Raw genomic sequence first — 22779 nt, forward strand, 5'->3', positions numbered from 1 at the left:
GCCTATGGTCACCTTTTTTGTAAGTCCTTTTACCAACCAAATAAACATAACCGAAATAGCAATATACATTTCAGAATTTCTTCAAGTAAGGCGAGAAGAAGTGGAGATAGAAATTTTGGATCTTCCGAATAACATTATCCTCAGAACTATTATATCAGATGAGGAATTCTTTAGTATGGTTGATAGAAATAAATTCCCATTCTTAAAAAGAGCAGCACATAAAATAAAAGTCGTTTTTTGGTTCCACATACTTATGTAAATCATTATTTTTAACAATGAATATTATAAAATCAAAATATAGATCACGACTTACAGATGAACACCTTGACGATTGCTAGCGAGCTGGAATATCATCTTATTCTCCTAATTATGAAGCGCTGGGAGTGAAATGCAATGTCAAAGATCACATTAACTGTATTTTATATATTTTATAAATAATTTTTATACTTCGTAGGTTTTGCACGCAATTTAGTAAACATTTATTTTACACAAAAATATTAATACTAATTATATTCATATGTTAAAATAATTTTTAAAATGAAATTTTTTGTGCATTATAAGTAGTGCGTATGCCTACCAACTAAAAACTTATCTTAAGAAAATAAATTGTGCCGGCCATTAGACCGATATTCTGGTATTTGCTCTTAGATACAAAAGGTTTGGGGAACCCTGGTCTAAGGTATCGAGATAAAATTGTCAAATTTTACCACATTTTCTAAATTTATTGCATTATTATAAAATAATATGTTTTTTTTTCTAATTTTACTGAAATCATTGCCAAAATACTTTGGTGAAAGTTACCGAGCTTTATGGCGCTCTCATAGAGCAAACATCACGGTTAATTTCATAATATTATGGTAGTTTTGACTATGATTTTTTTTCAGTGAAGTAGCGTGTAAGCTGAATACATGATTTGTTACTTTAAGTAGTAATTATAAAATTTGATATTTTAACGATGCTTCACCTAATTAAAAAATTAGGTTTTACTATATTCCCCTTTTCGTAATGTATTGAAGAACTGCTGCTATTTGAATATCATAAATTTTTTTTACGATTGTTAGGTAAGTGTCGGGTACCCCCGCCCACTGTCAATTTCATATGTATAAAATATTTTTTCATGTCAATGAGCTATCGGACATTAATTTTTAGATTAAAGAAAGATTATTTTCAAAGTTTCAAGTATTTATGCAGCTGGTAACATGGTTAACAATAGTTTTGAAAATATGTTGCATAGTAGTCATGAAATTAAGAAAAATTGGTTGAATGTTTCGATTAAACTTCATTTCAATACTAAAAAAATGATTTTTTCTATACATCCAGCATTAAAGTATGTAGTCTTAAGTTTAATTTGCACAAAGAAAGAAGTTCGTACGTGAAAAATTGTTCGAGTAATTACAAATTTACAAAAAAATTGGATTTCGGGTAGCCCGGCTCACATGAATGTCGGGTATCACCGCCCAATTTTATTTCGTCGATAAATGTGCGGTTGCAAAGATTATTATTTTATTGCTTCAAATTTGAATGTTATATGCATTTTAACAACAAATATTGTTGTTATTAAATGATAGTTATTAAATGATAGAATTCACTAAAAGTACATAAATATGTAATAAATAAAATAATTTTGTGATAAAAATGATAAATGAGGTTTATCTATTGTCAATACATTGGTCATTTTCATTTACACCTGAAAAAACAGTCAAAAAACATAATTTTTGTAACTGGGCGGGGCTACCCGACACATTTTGAAAAGAGCTAAAAAACATGTGTTTTTAAATTTCTATTTTTTTAAGTTAAACTATTCTTTTTTGGCTTATTCTTTTTGCATTATTTAATTAGATGATAAAACAATAGAAACATACAAAAATATTGATTATTACTCAATATTATACAGAAATATAAGCAATACTCCTTAAGTGGGAGGGGCTACCCGACTCTCCCCTACTTGTTAGATTTCACATATTAAAACACGATTTATTAAATGACTTGAAAATTAATTCTATGATTTGAGCTTGATTGCAATTATAAGCTTTCCGAAAATTTCTTTAACATTAATTATATTCGCTTCCAAATCTCCAGTTTTGGGCTTGCGTTGGATATAATCAGTAGCTTATTTTCAATTGAATACAAAATTGCGTGTGTTTTTTTGTTATCATGCACGTTGTTATGCATCTACAAACCATAAGTTCGCCAATTCAAAACTCATGCATATTTTTAGTTTAATAATCACAATACGATTCTGTGACAATTTCTATTATATAATTTTATAATATTTAGTCTCTATTCACTTTTGTTCTATTAAGCCAAATTCGAATTTATCTTAATATTTTCCAAGGTATGTTTAATTTCACAATTATTTCCTTCTTAAGAATTAGCGTGTGTTTGCATCTTAAACAAAAACTGTTCTTAGTTTTAATTATACACTCTAAAAACTGTTGTTTAATACCTATCCGAATTTTTTGTTAAAAAGCTCTGAGCAATGTGGGAATAATTGCCTTATTTCAAGTTATTACAAAATCCAGTGTTCTTACACACTTAAAAGGGTGTAGTTAAATAACAAATGCTTTTGGAGCATTATTAAAAGTTTCAAAGTAAATAATTGTGCAATTTCAAGATGGAATTCATGCCCAAGCTGGCAATTTGTTTGCATGAAATGTACTGATATAGTGCTAGTTCTTCTTTTCGGATTTAATTGATAAGCCGGTTATAGCCAATTCTATAAATTAAGTCTTCTTTGGTAATTTTTCAAGAATATTGATGTTGGTCGATTCACAGGCCTGCGATGAAAAAAATACAAGGGGTCTGATAGCTGAACTTAATGTATTTTTTGGTGCTGAAATGGAAAATAGTAATGAAAAATGCCCATCACGTCACGTTTTTTAGAAAAATTCAATTTTACTGGAAATTTTATGAGCATTTACCATAAAAAATTTTTCGTTTTTGAATTTCTTCCCTTCTTGACTGACCAGGATTCTTCTTTGGGCAAATCTACAAAATTACCCCTCTATCACTACTTTCTGTCACCATCCCATTTCTGTAACAATCTCTCTCTACCAATAGCGTCGCGAGAATCCTTATTTAGACTCGCTGAGCTCTCAAAAACACTAGCAAGTGTAATAGGGAATCATTTTAAAGTTTGCTTTTTTCTGTGCGTTTCCTGAAACATGGCTTTGAGTTCAAGACATTGTAAAAATTTCCCAGATGACTTTTGTTATACATACGGCGAATATAGAGTTGCTAAAAATAGCACGAGGAGCATTACAGACTATGTAAGACATCTTTATCTCGCATATTTTGGCATGAAACTCGGAGATCAGGACGAATCTTGGGCACCTCATAAAGTTTATGTGCAGCGTCTTATGATCTACGCTTATGGCATCAAGGAAAGAAGACTGCTTTACGATTTGGAATTCTTATGACGTGGAGGGTGCCCCAAAACCACTTTGATGATTGTTATTTTTGTTCTTGCCATGTTCGAGGGTATAACCGAAAAAATCAAAGACTAATATCTTATCCTGATAGTATTCCATCGGCCATACGCCCCGTTACACACGGACCTGATGTGCCTGTGCCTTTGCCTCTAACTGAATTACCAATCATCTCTTCAGAGTCTTTAGACTTGGAGCATTCAGAAGTTCAAGGCTCCTATATCGAATATAAACCATCTCTAGCCGGTTTACCTCAGCCCTCCTCTCAGGTTGAGCTTAATGATCTGACTAGAGATCTTGGCCTTTCGAAGGAGGCAGCTGAATTGTTGGGCTCCTGACTGAAGGAAGAAACTTATTGGTCAAAGGACCATCTTTTTATTGGTACAAGAATCGTGAAAAGGAATTTATTAAGTACTTTGATGAAGAGGAGAACTTGGTCTATTGTTCTGATGTTCCTAGATTGATGAGCAAATTTAATGTCATCTACAATAAAGATGAGTGGAGGATGTTTATAGATTCATCTAAAAAAAGCCCCAAAGCTGTTCTTCTTCATCATAGGAGCCAGTATGCATCAGTACCAGTTGGACACTCAGTATATTTAAAAGAATGCTACGAAAACCTGGCTCTCGTCCTGTACAAAATAAAATATATCGACCACAGTTGGGCCATTTGCGGTGATTTGAAAGTTATCTCCATGCTTCTTGGTCAACAAGGGGGATTTATAAAGTACCCATGTTTCATTTATGAGTGGGACAGCCGTGACAAGACTTAAACATTTGTCAAAAAAGAATGGCTGAAAAGACAAAATCTTGACCCAGGCACCAAGAACGTTATTCGAAACAGTCTAGTTGATCAGGAAAAAAGTATTGTTACTTCCAAAAGATGGCATTTGTTTCAAAAACCTGTGCAAAAAGTTTCCACTTTTATCCCAAGCTAAGTTGAAGGAAGGAATATTTGTTGGTCCAGATATCCGCAAACTCATGAAGGATAAAGAATTTGAGACTAACATGACAGAAACGGAAAAAGAAGCTTAGGTTTCTTTCAAAGATGTCGTCAGTAAATTTCTGGGTAATTACAAGGATCCTGATTTTAAGGAAACTGTAATGAAAATGCTGGACAAATTTAAAACGTTGGATTCCTCCATGAGTGTAAAAATGCATTTCCTTCACTCACGTGTGGACTTTTTCCCTGAAAATTTAGGAGCAGTCAGCGAAGAACAAGGGGAAAGGTTCCATCAAGATATCAGAGATATGGAGCGTAAATATCAAGGAAGATGGGACAAGAACATGCTCGCTGACTACTGTTGGATGATAGCTCGGAATAAACACGAGATTAAGCATAAAAGAAGATCATCAAAAATAAGTGTCAGGGGAAAACGAGTATATACTGAAATGGAAACTTTTCTCTTTTGTTTATACTTGCTTTGCTTTTTGTTTCAAACTTTCATATACACATACACAATATTTGTTATTCTTGAATAATCGTCTATTTTACGTAAGTTATCTCAATAAAAACAAATTAAAAAGGCATGTTGGTGATTTTCTTCTAGAAACCGATATAAGAAGTTTGAACACAAGGAACTTATTGTTTGTCTCTCGACCAGAAGTAACTTCTGCTGTCTGGTAACAGTATTTTCTATTCATTTTTACCTATAAAAAATTTGCTGATAGCTCAGAAATCAATTTTCCTTCACAAGATTAAATTTTACATGGATCAAAATGAATGAAGAGAACAGTTACCGGACAGTACATGCAAAATTGTATGAGAGAATTTCTTTCCAATTAGGATTTTAGTAAAAACATTAATATCGATTTTTTAAAAAATCCTGATGTGATTGGGAAAAATAAAGGTCATTTTCGAAATCAGCACATCAAATAACATATAAATCAACAATAACTTCTCTTGTATTTTTTAAAAAGTTCAATTTCGCAGGCTTATGTTATTTGTCAATCTTCTTGCGGATAGAATTGAGAAATTATTCATATAAACTGTTATAAATGAATGAATGTTCTCAGTTGTAAAGATATTTATGTTCTCATAAGATATAGGGGAGAGTCGGGTAGCCCCGCCCACTTAAGGAGTATTGCTTACATTTCTGTATAATATTGAGTAATAATCAATATTTTTGTATGTTTCTATTGTTTTATCATCTAATTAAATAATGCAAAGAGAATAAACCAAAAAAAGAATAGTTTAATTTATAAAAATAGAAATTAAAAAAAAAACATTTTTTCCAGCTCTTTTCAAAATGTGTCGGGTAGCCCCGCCCAGTTACAAAAATTATGTTTCTTGACTGTTTTTTCAGGTGTAAATAAAAATGACCAATGTATTGACAATAGATAAACCTCATTTATCATTTTTATCACGGTGATAACCGACATTTATGTGAGCGGGGCTACCCGAAATCCAATTTTTTGTAAATTTGTAATTACTCGAGCAATTTTTCACATACAAACGTCTTTCTTTGTGCAAATTAAACTTAAGATTACATACTTTAATGCTGCATGTAAAGAAAAAAATATTTTTTAGTATTAAAATGAAGTTTAATCTAAACATTCAACCAATTTTCCTTAATTTCATGACTACTGTAGTCACCATATTTTCAAAACTATTGTTTACCATGTTACCAGCTGCATAAATACTTGAAACTTTGAAAATAATCTTTCTTTAATGTAACAATTAATGTCCGATGGCCCATTGATTTGAAAAAATATTCTATACATATGAAATTGACAGTAGGCGGGGGTACCCGCTGGGAGGGGGTACCCGACACTCCCCTACATGTTTTTAAGAATTGCATAAAATAATTTTTCAATATTTAACTTCCATTCACTTTGATATTGTTGAATTTCATATTAATATTCTGTTCTTATTGTGTGTACGCTTGGTTAATAAACAATTTTTATTTTAAGAAATATGTTATAGATGCATCCTAAACTTAAGATTTTTGCTTTATATTGCATATAAAAGTAACTTTACTGATTCTTATGTGCCTCATACTTTAGTGTTATTCCAAATTTTAGTATAAAGTTAAGTTTGTTTAACAAAGCATTATATTAGCATTGCAATAAAGTTTGGTTAACAAACTAATTTTATTTTAAGAAATATTATACGTATGCATACTAAATTTAAGATTTCTGCTTTATATTGTATCGTAAAAGTAATTTTACTGATTATTATGCGCATCATGTTTTACAGTATTTCTAAATTTCAGTGTTACTGAATAACAAACATCATGCCAGCTACTAGTAGTGTGAACCAAAGTAGTGTCTCTTATACCAAGTAGTGTAAAAAACATTCTAGGTGTTTCAAAACACATAGAACTATCCCTCTTTTTGGTGTAGTGAAACATCACTTTGGTGCAAAGTAGTTGCCACCATTTTTGGTGTTCAGGTACCTGAAAATCTTTTACAGTGTACTGTAAAGATTACTTTACTGACTATTATGTGTTATATGTCTTATTGTTTTTATAAATTTTAGTGTTTGTCAAAAACAAAAATAGTGCCAACCACTTTATACCAAAAGTAAACTGCTTAGATATTTTTCTGTATCTTCCCAAGTAGCACCGAATATTAGCTAACATCAGAAAATCGGTAAAATCTAGCGTTATCTTGCACAACTTCTAATATTAGAAAGATATAAGAAGTCGCTGTTTGCTCTGCATTGTATAATATTAGATTCTATGCAAGCTAATATTTTCTAGCGTTCGCCATAATACTATTTTGCATTAGTTTTGATGCTATATAATATTAGATTTTGTATTTTCTGAAATTATTTTGCTTTGCTTTTTATTTTTTTGGAGTAAGCAAGAGGAAGATATGGATGGTAGTAGAATAATTCAGCGATATAATTTTACTTAATTTTCTGTATTGTTGTGAAGCACTGAAACATAGAACAATAGTTTTATGTCATTCCATGCATTATTTACTTAGCAATACAGAAATAGTAAATAAAATTATATTAGCAAATTCTGCTACCTTCCATTTTTCTCCAAAGTATATCTTATGTTCAGCTGATTTTTTTGAATATTTCAAACTTAATTAGGAAATATTTTATTGCAACTTTTATTGATATTTTTTTCTTTTCTTCATACAATGGGTTTTCAAGCAAATTTTATATCATTAATAATTTTCAAGTCATTAATTTTAAAATACACTCTTAATTTTTTAAAAAAAATGAGCTTATTTTATCAAAAGCTCAATTAAATTTGTTAGTTTGTAATATTTATATATATTTTAAAATTTGTAATTTAAGCCATTTGTAATTTTACAATTATCAATCATTATTTATATTCTGAAATTGTAAATTAAAAAAACCACACTACATAATTGCTAAGTTAAATTTACATTCGAATTGAGTTGAAAATTTACCTTAACTTTTTTTCTACTAGTATATAACTAAGTTATTCATTTCCAAAAATATTGAAATAAAATTATATCTCAAATTTTTAAATTGTTATTTTTCGTAATAACTGACACAATAAAGAAAATTGAAAAATATTCAAATTACTTACTTGCATAAATTATTTCACTTCTATCACTGAAATTAAACAGAAAAATACTTACGTAACTTTATCCTCTTAGAATCTGAAATTTTACTTACGAAGCACTAGAAACAAAACCTAAAGGCACCTGTAGAAATATTATCAGGGAGTGGAAACAAAAAAAGCTTTTATGAATTTTAATTAAAAAAATTTGTAATTATTTTTTGTAATGAAAAAATAATTTTATATTGGGACATCAGAAATTTTTAACGATTCAATAAGTAGTTAAAGGTACCATGTACTTTTATTTACTTAAAGCTTTGATAGCATTTATATGTCAAAACTGAAAAAATTAGTAAATATTGTATTTTATCAGAATTAAATTTTCAGAAACATTTAATTGCATACAAGAATAAGACGAAAAAACATAACATACTTTTTTACTATAAGTTGCTTTTGTATTGATCCAAATTTGACTACCATCAGTTACTTTTTGAAAACCTTGCTATCACAAAATTTTCCTTAAAATCAACTAATTCACTGTTTGTATTTCGCTGATAAGAGTTTATGCTTCATGAACATAGTAAAAACAAACATAACATTATAGGCAAATGTCTTGAATGGGATTTTTTTTTTTTTTTTTTTTTTTTTTAAAAAAAGAAAATGCAATTGTACACGTTTTCATAAAGAATATACAAGACCTTTAAGATGAAAGTTTAAGCAATATTCTTTTAGGAATTTTAATCATATTATAAATGTTATTCAGTCAAAAGAACTTTTCACGATTATAATTATTTTGCAATTATATGATTTTAAACATGATAAAAGTAAAAAAGAATACATTTTTGTCTCAAATTTCAAATAAATAATTGTGTGAAAATTTCCAAAATTAAAATAATAAACTCAATGTTGATAATGAAAATCCTCAACAGTTTCAGTCATACTTTAAAATCACCATTAAAAAAAATTGCTTCCGATATCATACCGAAAGATTAAAAAAAAAAACAAATTTTAAATATTCAACTGTTACATTAATTAAGAAAAAGGAAATCCTTAATAAATATAACTACTTCACAGCATAATACTTTTATTTAAAAACAAAACACACTGTAATATAAATTTCATCCAATTGTAAATGCAATACATTACCTTCATTGTTCAAAACTAACGTCGACAACCTTTTGGTAAGCAAAAGTTAAAAATACTTAAATGTTATTAAATAAAATAATTTTCTTTTCATAACTTTAAACTGTTTGATACTGTTTGAGTTCCAATTATTGGTCTATATTTGCTTGAGAATATATTTCCAAGTGGTCGTTAAATGCTTTTACGAAAAATTCAGCAACAGTTCTTGTATGCACCACAAAAAAACAGGGATGAACTTCACAAGTTTCCCTCTTTCTCCAAACTTCAACATGACAGCATCTTTCTTCAACATGATGACTTAAATGGCAGATAGTGGTCCTTGCTGAATAATCACTGTTAATATCATTCGCAGTAAGGATCGAACTTAAAATTCCATCAGAGTGTGCCATTTCCATTTGTAGTGTCTTGATAGTAGATTTCCTTGAAGATGAAAAGCTATACTGAAATTTAAAAAGAAAATACTTCAGATTTTGCAATGGAAAAGAAATTTAAAACTATTAAACATTGAATAATTATTTGAAACTTTAATTATTTAGCTTGAAAATGTTTTTCAGAAATTGTAATACCCTTTACAGCAAAATTAAATGGTAAATTCCGGTATCGATACCAGTGTCAAAAAAATTTCATCAGTGCCACACAAAAAATAACACAGTGGGAAGGAGATCAACTAAAAGAATTTAGCTCATAAGCACTCCCAAGCAAACTATCATATATTTAAAAAATAAAAAAATCAAATTGCAGAACCTTTCAACTTCTTTTATTAGAACAGAAAACAACTACTCGCTATACGGCAAATCAACAAAAAGAGTGCCGAAAAATATTAAATAAACAAATGCTTATTTTAAAAATCGTATAAGTACATAAATGTAAAAAGATACTATAAGAATTCAAAATCATCAATTTATGGTTGAAAAAAACATGTAGAAGGAGAATTCTTTAACAATTCACATACTTCGAAGTTGTAATATATATATTAATTATATTTTGCCCCTCCCCCCAAATATGTTTACATAACGTTCTTTAAAAGACAATATGCATAATATTTATTTTTTATAGTTCAGTTAAATTTTTAATCTCAGATTATATCTAATAGAAATTTATTTAAAAACTTTATTAAACAATAATTATTTATTAGACTAATTATTATTGTAATAACTATTTAATAAATATTTATTAAACTAAATGAAGCATTACAGAATAGGACAAACTCGAAAGGTATAATTCCGGGCAAACATAATTTTTTTTTTTTAAAAAAAATTTCGAGTTTAAAATCTATTTAGCGATTGCAGTTGGCGGGACAGATCACGTTACTGAAATATCCCCAAGAAATTTAAATAAAAATTTTTAATTCTTTTTTTTTTTTTGCAATATTTTAGACAAGAAATTTCAATACGGTAACAATATTGTTTGCATTGAATGTTAAACATTCTAGAATGTAATGGTTTAAACTGAGCTAAAAGTAGCAGATCATTAATTTTCCAATTGTTTTAACTTGGCTAATTTGTTTACAGACAACTATTTTTTTATCTTTTTCATTGTTGCAGAAAAACTTTGTCAGGGTCGAATTACTTAGCAAACATTGTTTTACAAGCAGATTTTGAACCAATTACATTATTTATTATTTATATATAAAAAAGTGGTGAAAAGTGTTAAATAAACAATTGCTTATTTTCTTCCATTGTTTATTTTAAAATTTGATTAATGTAAAAGAACACCAATGTAAAAAGATACTATGAGAATTCAAAATCATCAATTCATGGTTGAAAAAATCATATAGAAGGAGAATTCTCTAACAATTCACATAATTCAAAGTTGTAAATATATATTAAATATAGTTCACCCCTTCCCCCAAATATTTTGACATAGCATTCTCTAAAAGTCAGTATGCAAACTCAACATTTGTCAAATGTTTTTTTTCTTATAGTTTAACTAAATTTTTACAGCAATCGATTATTTCTAATAGGAATTTATTTAAATAATCAAAAGCTCTACATTCACCATAATCACCATTTTGAATGGACCATATTATTGTTTATTTTTTAATCATTTACAAATTAATATAAATAATGATGCATCAAAAACATACAGATTATCCTATATTCAAATAAAAATCAGTTTATATTTAAGGGAAAATGTTTAATTGATTGTTGTACAATATTTTGAACATGAAATTTTAATATGTTATTTTATATAAAATTTTAATAAACATTACCTACGGTACTAATTTATCATGTAACTATCATTGAAATTTATGAAGTTTACAAAAAACTACTAAATTATAAATACCTTAAATAGTAGAAACGAAAGCTTCTGAGCGGAAACAAGATCGCCATCTTGTCGTCTTGTAAACAAGCAGAAGGAGTTACAGCTCAACATAAACAGTTGAAAAAGTTTTTCGAGTTTAATCGTTCGCAAACTACCACTAATATTATCTGCCATAAAATAGCATTGACTGAAAATGATATTTTAAGTAATATTTAATTTATCGTTTTCTTTTATAAATAAATGCTTATTTATTAACAATATGGGATAACCTTTCGCAAAAATGTGGCGCTGGACCAAAAATAATGAAATCGATGATAATTTTGAAAGTTCGAATGTTAGATCGAATACCATTTAACTTTATATAATATTATTTCTAATATTAGAAGATAGGATTCAAGAGTATTGCGGTTTCTAGCACGGCAATATTACATCGCATCTTTCTAATATTAGATCATATCTTTTTGCTACCTGGGTTACCTTAAAAAATGGTAGCAATCGCTTTAAAACAAAGAATTGTAGTTAACACTCTTGGTGCTATTGATTATAATATTAAAATAAAATAATATGGTAATATTAAAATAAAATTATCCTCATTTACACAACTGAAAACATGCATACATATTTTAGCAGTAAACTTTTGATTTTTCATGCGTATAGCAGCATGGAAAACAGCTACAAACTCACGCCAAAACAATTTACTAATAACAAAATTGGTGTTTTCGAAAGGGAAAATATTTCCAATATGGTGTGAATACGCGTAAGTTTACTGTAAACTTTTTTCACTTCAGGTTTCAGATTTAAAAAAATCTTTAGTGTTTGTTTAGTGTTAAACTAGATGAACTAAACCCTATAAATTGTATATAAAATCTCGATTTGGCATTGGCTTGAAGTAAAGTGTTCTATGCGATCCAGGCGATTCACTACATCGAGAACCAAGGATAGTTCTGATGTTGTGAAACACCAAGAGTACTCTAGTTGGTGTAATGTTCCTGACACCATTTCTGTTATTAACTCTAAATGTTAATAACTCTTGTTAATAACTTGTTATTAACTCTTGTTAATAACCCTAAAATTTAGAGTTACAGTAAGATATGATACTCATAAGAGTCAGTAAAGTTACTTTTACGGTTTAATATAAAGTAAGAATTATTAATTTAGGATGTATATATACTGTTACACGCAATTGTAACACCGTTTTCCAATAGTTGTTCCTACCAATTTCACAGACTCCATAGGACACTTCATGATGTCATTAGCACAGTGAACTATTCTTCCAATATTTGAACATCACTTTCCAATTATCATTTCTACTTCAGCACGAACTCAATATGCATAATGAGTCTATACAGGTGCAGGAATTGTCAACGCCCTAACATGTAAGGGAAAGCAGAGCCATCTAGGTACACCACGCAACCAGTCGAAGGAGAGCAGAGCCATTTATACACTGACACCACATAGCTAGCTGAAGGAGAGGTGTTTTGACTTATCTTATAAGAAGATGGCAACTGATTGAAAAAAGTTCTGGCTATTACTTTTAGGCGGCGGAAGTGGTTAGAATGTGGTGGAGTAGTGTGAGGAGGCTTCGGCCCCCAAGCTCTGAATATATATATATATATATATATATATATATATATATATATATATATATATATATATATATATATATATATATATATATATATATATATATATATATATATATATATATATATATATATATATACATATATATATATATATATATATATATATATATATATATATATATATATATATATATATATATATATATATATATATATATATACATATATATATATATATATATATATATATATATTTTTACTTTTCGAAAAATGATGTTGGCGTGCAAAAATGGTAAAAATGTGTGCGCGAGATTAAAAAATCTTGATCCATCCTATAGTGTAATAGACACTAATTTATATTTTTGATGTGCAGCATATTTTGCTGCCAAGATGTTTTAAAATATTAAATTTATTTTTTTATATATATTTTATTGGCTATTACTACTCCAGGAAATAAATGCTAATTTGTAAGTATGATTTGTGTCAGTCTCCTTTCGAGCAAGTTTAGTGTTTCTATTCTTATTTCAGCCATAGCTTATTTTATTCCAAATACTTTTCTATTGTAGAGATACACTTTTTCGCAATTTGTATTCCACTTTCGATCTATTTTTTTAGCACTACCATGTGTGGTATTAAGTCTAATTTATTTAATTGTTTGTAGGGTACCATGTGGTACAGTGCTGATAATATACGGCTAATTAAGGTGCTATGTATTTACAGTGAACATAAGATTAATTGATAATTAATCTTACACGTGCACTACCTAACTTATAATTAACTTAAACCCAATTTAACTTCAACATTATTAATTTTATTACTGCACCACCATATATATTAATTGTATAACTATAATATAATTAAATATATAACTTTATTATATACAATAACAAAACTAATTTGTTAAAAAAAAGATACACACAACTCAGAAAGAGTATTAAGAATTCGAATTAATATTAGAAAAAACGAAGCGTAAAGAAATGAAATATTATTTAACACAATTAACGGTTTTATTTCAATCCTATGAGAATATAATTATCGTTATTACACAACAAAGCATTCAAATTCATTTTATCACATTTTACTTCTGTTTCTGAACAATGTTCAGTATCAAGCGACTCGACAATATATGTAAACAATATATACCACTGTCGTTTGACGGTTTTCTATGATTCGCCAAAATTAATTCATGAATGGAGTAAATGCATACGAGCTTGGTGTAAAAAATTTTATTTATTGATGTTCAAATTTCACAGTACTTTTAAAGTGTGTATAAACTCTCGATTTTCCCTTAACTTGAAATAATCCAGAATTTTTAATTTTTCAACACCAAATTCGTATATGTATTTCGCTACAGTTTATACAGTGCTGTGTTCCATGACACCAAGAACTATCCTTGACGTTTGATAACACTAAGAAATATCTCCAGTGCTTCACTGAAGCACTTTTGGTGTAAAGTCGTTGCCACCAATCTTGGTGTTAAAATATCCGATTTTTTTCTTTCCTTTCTTACAGAAAAAGGAATTTTGTAACCAAAAACAAAGAATTTTCTCTTGAATTAAAAAAAATTCACTTGCAAAATTTCTGAAAGTTCATATAAAATTTCACCTAAAATTCATTAATGAAGAGTTAGAAGATTATTTAATTAATGAAGATTATTTGTCAAACAAATTGCTTTAAGTCAAAAAAAATCTACCGTGACATTTTTATACTTTTTGTTATTATTGGCCTTTAAGTGAAAACTTTTAAAATGATAGCGTTTATAAGAACGCTATTTTTATCTTTTAAAATGAAATAAATCCCTATTTTTTCGCTTTAAATCTCCAAAGCTTGGAAATGGTCACTGTAAAGCCCATATCCATTAAGGTTTGCGGTTTTGAAACATATTAGGAAAACCTACATGATTTCTTTACAAAAAAAATTATAATTCAGAAATTTATTGTGCACAATTGCTACTCTTGATTTGATCAACTAAAAAAAGTGATAATTCTCTTTACTCCAAGAAAAATAATTTTTTTTTCAATGAAAAGCGAAATGATTTTTTTAATTAAAAAATAAGTCAAAATATATTAATATAATACTTTTTTTATCCAACCCCTAGAAAAATTTTGTTTGGTAATAATAAAATAATTGCTGCAATTCAAATTCAAGGAAAACTGTATAAATCATGCACCTTAAAAAATTCCAGATCAAATTACGGTATTAAGTACCGGCACATTGGGTGCGTCAACTATAAAATCCATTTTACCGTGAAATCCATTTTTACTGTAAAATATTGAGCCGTAATTTCTACTATAATATTTGTTTAATTAGAATGATTCAGTGATTTTTACGTTAAATATTACTGTAAAAAGTGAGGAAGATTTTGTGTTCCGTGACATGTTTCGGTAAAAATTTATTTCACGGTAAAAAGTTCCGGCACCCAAAGTTTCGGCACTTTTTATTGCAATTTAATTCATAATTTTTTAAAGTGTAAAAAAAAAACTTTTATTTATTCTTTATTTATACCCTGCCTAAGTAGATGAACAGTCAAAAGATAATAACTTTCATTTTACTCACTTTTCGGGTGAAACACTGACAATGTAGATAGAGAAAATTTATTCCTGATTCCTTCCCAGCTAAGTCAGCTTTAATACTTTTTTCCTTTTTTTTTAATTGCTCATTTCAGTTTAAAAGCACTGAATTAGCTTTAAATGCCAGCACTTTATTAACACGTTTACATTGATATTAAATAACGTTTAATTATGTAATTAAATTGTTAAATTACTTAAGTAATAATCTTATTCAAGTAAATATCTTAATTACATAATTAATTAAGATACTAATTAAAATATGCTTATCTGAAAATTATTATTTTAAGGTTATGAAGGAAGCTAATTAATTTTTTTTTTAAATTTATTAAAAATTATGAGTATTTGTAACGTTTAATGAAATAATAATATGAAACATTTTTTAAATGTAGAAATCATAAAAAAAAATCAGAAACTAATTTATCTTTATAATTTTAGTACAAATTCCATCGCATACTTTTAGACGCAAAATTAGATTATTTATTGTGAATTTTTCCCGACACTGCATTTTTTTTCTATAAAAATGCAAAATGTTTTATTCGTTTTAAGTCTAAATATTAATTTTTCTTTACAAATATTGCACCCATTTTCTTTATTATTTATCCTGAAATTTATTTACGTAAACCTTGTTTATTTTTGAAGTGGACATAAAGTTTTTGTTTTAAAATATTGAAATTGCGAAAGTTCACAGCGTATTACTAGAGTTAATTCATAGTTCTATCGTTTCTTTTGTTTTATTAGAATTTGAAACTTATAAATTTCAAAATAAGACAATAATTTTAATTGATTGTTTAAAAAAAGTAAAATTTAGAGCAAGATAACTATACAACAGTACTGTTATAATTAAGAGTGTATTTTAAAGTATATTTTTTTCTCTGTATATTTCAGGTTATTTGAAACCATATCTTTAAATCATATTGAAAAGCAAAATATTATATTTATTTATATTACAATCACTGTATGAAGCAATTTATCTTAAGCTCTATTGAAAATCAATGTCTGCTAAATAAAATCTAAGGAAGATTTTTTTCTCCATTTAGATGAATTCCACTAGTAAAAGAAATTCATTGCAGCAAATAAAACATAGTATTCGTGTTAACATGTTCACTTTCAGTGATTGATTCGGAAAAATAGAATTTTGAATTGAAAGTAAATTTGATTCCCCTATATCATTATCTAAAATAACAGTTTTCTTGACGTATTATGCAACTGAAATCCCATGTTCATACTAGGCATTTCCCATTGAGTTTTTTCTCTCATTTTGGTGCAAAAAATCACTGAAAATAATTTCCTCAATTTTCTCTGTGATAAAATAATTTGAATGCTTCGAAATTTAGAATGCTTTGAGTACTGTATCTTTAATACAATGCAATTTTAAGCATTTTATACTATTTCTTATTTATTTAAATGCAGACGAAACTTCCGAGCTTATAAAATAAGGGATATTCAATGATTTTAAGAGTTACATGAAAACGATATAACAACCATGGGAAATTGCATACAAAACATACTTACCTATTAAAAAAATCCCCTTGCATTTGATAATAAAATACTTTCAAACTCAGTATTTTAAGTTTTTTTTTTCAAAATATTCTTTTTTGCCATTTTTTGCTTTATAGATCTTAATTTATGATTTGTAAGTATTCCGTTGTAGAGTACATTGATTACCCTGTACTAATTTTTATTTGTCAATATTTTACGAATAAGCCACGTATAATATTTTCCATTCTAGAATGCTTCGAGTAAGATATAAAAAAAATTCATGTTTAAAACATTTTAACTATTTCGATTTATTTAAAAGCATACAAAGCTACAGAGCAAGACGCAAATGGTATTTTTGTCAAGATATTTAAAAAAAAATATTTAGATATCATTAAGATATTTAATGACTTTAAGAACAAAAGCTTCAAAAAAACAAAACAGCCGCCGGGATGTTGCTTACAAAATATGCGTTTTTGTTAAAAGTCCCTTTACATTTGACTATAAAATATTTTTACACGCAGTATTCTAAGTGATTTCACAATGTTCTTTTTCACTAATTTTTACTTTATTAAAATTATTATTTTTAAGTATTCCGTTGTAGCGCACATTGATAGCTATGTACTAAACTCTTATTTGACAATATTGTGCTTATAAGCCAAATGTAATATTTCTCGTATATTTGAACTTATGAATAAATCTAAGAACAATCAGGAATTTCTGCATGGAGAACCGGTGAAATTACTGTACTCTCTGATATTGACATTTCTGTAAAATGAAAAAAAAATTTATCCAAAAGCAAAATATACGGCATTCATACTGTTCATTCAGTAGTTTTTTCTGTTGATATGGTTACGGTTTTCCAGAAAATTTGGTTAACAGAATTGTAGTACTTACTATCATAAATTTAGTAAAAAATACAGAACTGGAAAGTAAATATTACAGAATAAATAGTTTTTATGTCATGCTGTAAGGTATCATGATGAAATTGCCAAATTTTATCACATATTATAAAATCATATTACATGGTTAATTTTACCAAAATCATTACCAAAGCATTTCGGTAGAAATTACTCAGCTCTTTGGTGTCCTCATAGAGCCAGAAACATGATAAATTTCACCATATTCTGGGAGTTTTGACCATACCGTTTTTGTGTCAGTGCATTTGTAGGCTTTTTTTTCTGTTTTTCTACATATATTCCATGTATTTTTCAACATTTCAATTTAAATTTTCTTGCTAAATATGTCTTCCTTTCACAATGGATTTGGAGTAATCAGTTATCAAATAAATACGATAGCCTAAAGTTGAGCAAGATAATAAAATTTTCAAACAGCTTGTACCAAGAAGGGAATAAATAATAGAAGTTACTTCACATAGTATCCCACACGATCTCGTAGGTAAGTTCTGCACAGATGGTGTGTGGTTAATGCACAGCGCAAATCTTGTGTGCGCACTCGTGCAGGATGCTACGTGATAATGCGATCTCCCTGGTACGACTGACAAAGCAAGTTTAACGAGAGATGCGGCAAGTGTTTAATTAAATGCCATGTAAAAAAAGAAGAAAAAAACAGTCAAGCATTCAGTAAGAAAGAGCCATCATAAATAAAATTAAAGATATAAAAATGTGAAGAGTAAGAGATAAACTTGTTAAAACTTTTAACTTTTAGAAGACACTATCTTAACTTTATTTCGCATACGATTCACCTAGCGTTAGTATTGCAACTATTGTATTTGTGGGTTAACTTGAAAAGTTTAACTCTTGACCTCATCAGCGATTTCATCTCTTAGTTCAATTCGATTGAGAAAAACCTAATTACTTGAAGTAGAAAGTCATTGAATATAGCTTTCTCTCATAGTATTATTTTTCATATATTTACATATTTTATTTTTCATATATTAACGTATTTTATTTTTCATATTTCATTTTATTTTATTTATCATTTCAATAAATAAGTAAAAGAAAATGGTTATTACATTTTTCCTAATAAAACCTTATTTTTCGCCTAATTTTCTTTTAAAAAAACTTGTTGGAATTGAAATGGAGGAGAGCTTTCACAGATATATTTTTACCCATTGTACCAATAAATAAATATAAATAAATAGTGTAAGCTATAAGACAAAGAGACTTAAAAGTTTAAACAAAACGTCCTGAAAACAAATTCTGTAAACTATGATGTCAGAAACCATTTGTCGTTTCAAGGATTTATTTTTACCCCTTCCATTGACAAATAAACAAAAAATATCTAATGTATAAATTGTTTTCTTAACGCTACAAGAATGCAAAATCAATGAAAGATAACAAATCTGTGAATAAAACAATGTATTGCGCAGTGCATTATTTTCATAACTGAAAATGCAAACGATATCTGATTGCTGAGATTGAAATACACAAAAGCCAATTGCATGATTACTGAGGATAAAATTGTTTATAAGTTTAACCCAATGCTTGCAATAATGGTGTCGATTAAATGACTCATATTACATTTGTTTTCGAATCCATTTATAATAGAGGTATTATAACAGAATTCTTCCGATGTCAGAGAAGAAAGATCATAAAAATGATGACAAGTCTCATTGGTCTATTATTATGTCTGACAATAACGCTAATTAATGATCTCATTTTTTCCAGAAGTACAGAATCATAAAAACAGCAGGTATACATTACAAATTCTTCTGCTTACCTTACATAAATAACTGAATTTTTAGTTGATGTTCATATTATTGGATCCCAAAAACTTTTTACTAAATTAATTTTAAATTAAACAATTATTTTTATTTAATTATTCACATATTCGATTAATTGAAGATAAACAAATAGCCTAAATAGGTTCGTTCAAAGCAAATAATTTAAGATGCTTTTTAAATATTAATCAACTTATTGGTTTGTTATAGTAAAAGGGATTTATATAACTTCATTCCCACTAATGAGCACTAAATTTAACCTGTATTGAAGGACTATAAATACTAAAGAAACTTTGAAAAGCATTTTTTTAAATAATTTGGCCTTAGAAAGTTGGGTTAAGCCATTGGAACCCATGTCGTATTATATTAAAAACATTTTACATAATAACAATGAAATCAAATGAAAATTTTCTGGATGAATTCCTCCATGAAATCTGTTTGTACAGTAAAGAAAAAAATTCCTCGCTATAATATTGCTTAAAACATACGTAATATTTATTTACTTATTTCATATATATTTTTGACTTTTATATAATTATTAATTTTATAATAGTTCAAACTTTTTAAAATGAGATTGTCATTAGGTTATTTTAATAACTGCTTTGTATATATATTTTTAAACAATTTTGTGTAATTATTTAACAAGTTTTAAATAATAAATTCTTGTATACTTTTCCTTTTCATATTTTCTAAATTTTGTTATCCTTTAAGACAAATGATGCTAATTTACTTTAATTATTACTTTGCTAATTGGATTATGATCTATCAAATATTTCGCAAATTTTTGTAGCTATAAAATGCATACTTTTCTTATTCATTCAACTTTTTTTCCAGAGTGTGCTGTGATTTATTTGATAGCGCATAGAACGTCCACTTTGTTGCCAACTTGAGTTACCATCACTCAAAATGTTGATATTTTCACCTTTCCCATGCTTTGGAATGGCAGTGCCTTCTCTATCTGTATCTATGTAGTTCGATCTGAACTTTGCAGCGCCTTTCGTCTGACTCGAATGTTCGAAAGCATTCGAATTTATAAGTGAAATTTGTCATTGGAACACGGACAATTACACCATTGAACATCTAGGACCATCGGACAGTCTCTTATCTATTGTTTAGCATGACAATTTGGAATATATTTAAATTTTGAGGCTAAATATTTGGGCTTTCAGAAGATTTCACAACAAACGGTTTTGTTTTGTTGGCCAATCAAAGTGCAATGGTAGTTCTGGTAAAGTTAATTTTTACCCGGGTTCTGTCAGAGTGATGTGCTTTTTCTCGTCATAATTCCGAACGTGATAAAAGTTTCAGTCTCAACAACTTATCCATTGATTAATCTGATTCTGAAGGTAAAATTTTCATCAACGATTTTTATCTGATATTTAATAAAGCCTAAAACAAACGGAAATTAAGATTAACAGAAAAAAGAAACATTTTAAATAATCAAGTCAAAGGTAGGTAAAAACATTTTTTTAAATAATAATAATAATAATAAAGAGGTTGCCAGCAGAAATCTGCTGACAAGTCCTAACGAGAAGCCAAGTCGCAAGCAGTAGCCAAGTCGTAACCATTTACCAAATCAGCACCCAAAACCATGATAAAGGTAATAGCAACTGTTGAGGCTCAAAAGTCATTGCAGTAGTCTATACAATTCAAAAGAGTTTTGGTATTGTATACAATGCGCTTAAAAAGGCATGATACAGTGCAATCAGTGAGCACATGCGTGCATAAAAAGTGTTGTGACTTGGAAGGAAAGGGAAAAATTTCGATTTCTGTATGTCTATCTTTTGACACTCAAAGTTAGAGATGAATAACGTTATATATTTATTTGTGGTTTTGAAAAAAAAAAATTTCGAATAATTTTAATTTTGTTCTATTTAATTCCTATTTCTGAATAAAGTTTTACGTTGATTTAAAGTTTTGCTTTAATAATACATAAGAATGCCCATATTAGGTGTGAGGATTCCAAATATGAATATAAGTTATCAACATGGGTACGGTACACTATTGCAAATGTATGAGGATTTTTACTCGATTCCAATTTTGTTGTTACCACCAGCAAGAAGAAAACTTCGCATAATTTTTAATTTAAATAAATTAAAGTGCACAGGGTGGGGGAGGGGGCTTTGATACTTTTACCTTGTATGCAATAAAAAATACATAGTAAAATAAAAACTATTAAGCATTTAAGAAAAATGGATGAAAGTTGAAACAGTTATTGTTCATAAGATTATTAGAAGCATTATTTTGAGAAAGCGTTAATTAAATTTAAGAAATCTATTTATTTCTTTACGCTCGTTAATCCTAGACGCGCTATTTATGGTTCAAGATAATGACATTACGTTTCAAATTGAACCAATTCTTCTGAAAGTATATTAGAAAGAAGATAAAAAGGTAAAACCATTTATATTTGAATAAAAAAAAACATTTGAAGTGTTTAATCGTGAAATATCATTTAGATACGATAACAAAATGTCTGAAATTTATTCAAATAAATAAATAAAAGGGTATCATTTAAACGTATAAAAAATGTATGTCTATTTTCATAAATCTGTTCTTTATTGATTCATGGATCGAATGATGCCATCTTCAGTGAATCCCTGCACACGTCAACATCGAGGACAAGGAGAGTGCCGACTCATTGGCCAAAGAAGTTCGGGAATACGATCAACCGAGTAACACCAAACGCAGTAGCTAAAAACAGACTTTGTCTTCACCTCGGAGCCTCTTGTCACTGATTTCAACTGCCCAGAAATTTAACATTGGTTATAGCAAGACTTATAACTAATCATTTCAGAGGGATGAAGATTCTCCCGGACAAGACCAGGACATATGTTCCCTGCAGAAACACTGCCCGGATGTCATGTAAACCCCAAGACATATTTCTGAGTAACCGGCACTCACACCACAAGTTCTGAAATTGGGAATGGTGACACTTGAGGACAACTTAAGATCTGTTCTCTTCAGCCAAGAGTCACTGAACTGACGGCCGCAATCAAACAGACTTCCGATGTTTTTTGAAAATCCATGGACACGAAAACGACAACACTTGATATATTCATCTCCCTTTTAGATACGAGAGTCTCAATTTAGTATTCGAAAGCCAAAATAATTTAAATGCTATGCTGAGAAAGAATTTAGAGAC

General features: G+C 28.3%; 1 protein-coding gene across 1 annotated transcript in view; it reads right to left on the reverse strand.

Moving 5' to 3' along the window:
• Nucleotides 1–22779, reverse strand: part of LOC107453207 (gamma-aminobutyric acid receptor alpha-like) — a 204747-nt gene that overhangs the window by 148205 nt on the left and 33763 nt on the right. The gene's annotated exons all lie outside the window — the stretch shown is intronic.

Source organism: Parasteatoda tepidariorum, chromosome 11, assembly GCF_982258835.1.
Source record: "Parasteatoda tepidariorum strain Cologne lab strain chromosome 11, Ptep-v5.0, whole genome shotgun sequence".
NCBI classification, from domain to species: domain Eukaryota; kingdom Metazoa; phylum Arthropoda; class Arachnida; order Araneae; family Theridiidae; genus Parasteatoda; species Parasteatoda tepidariorum.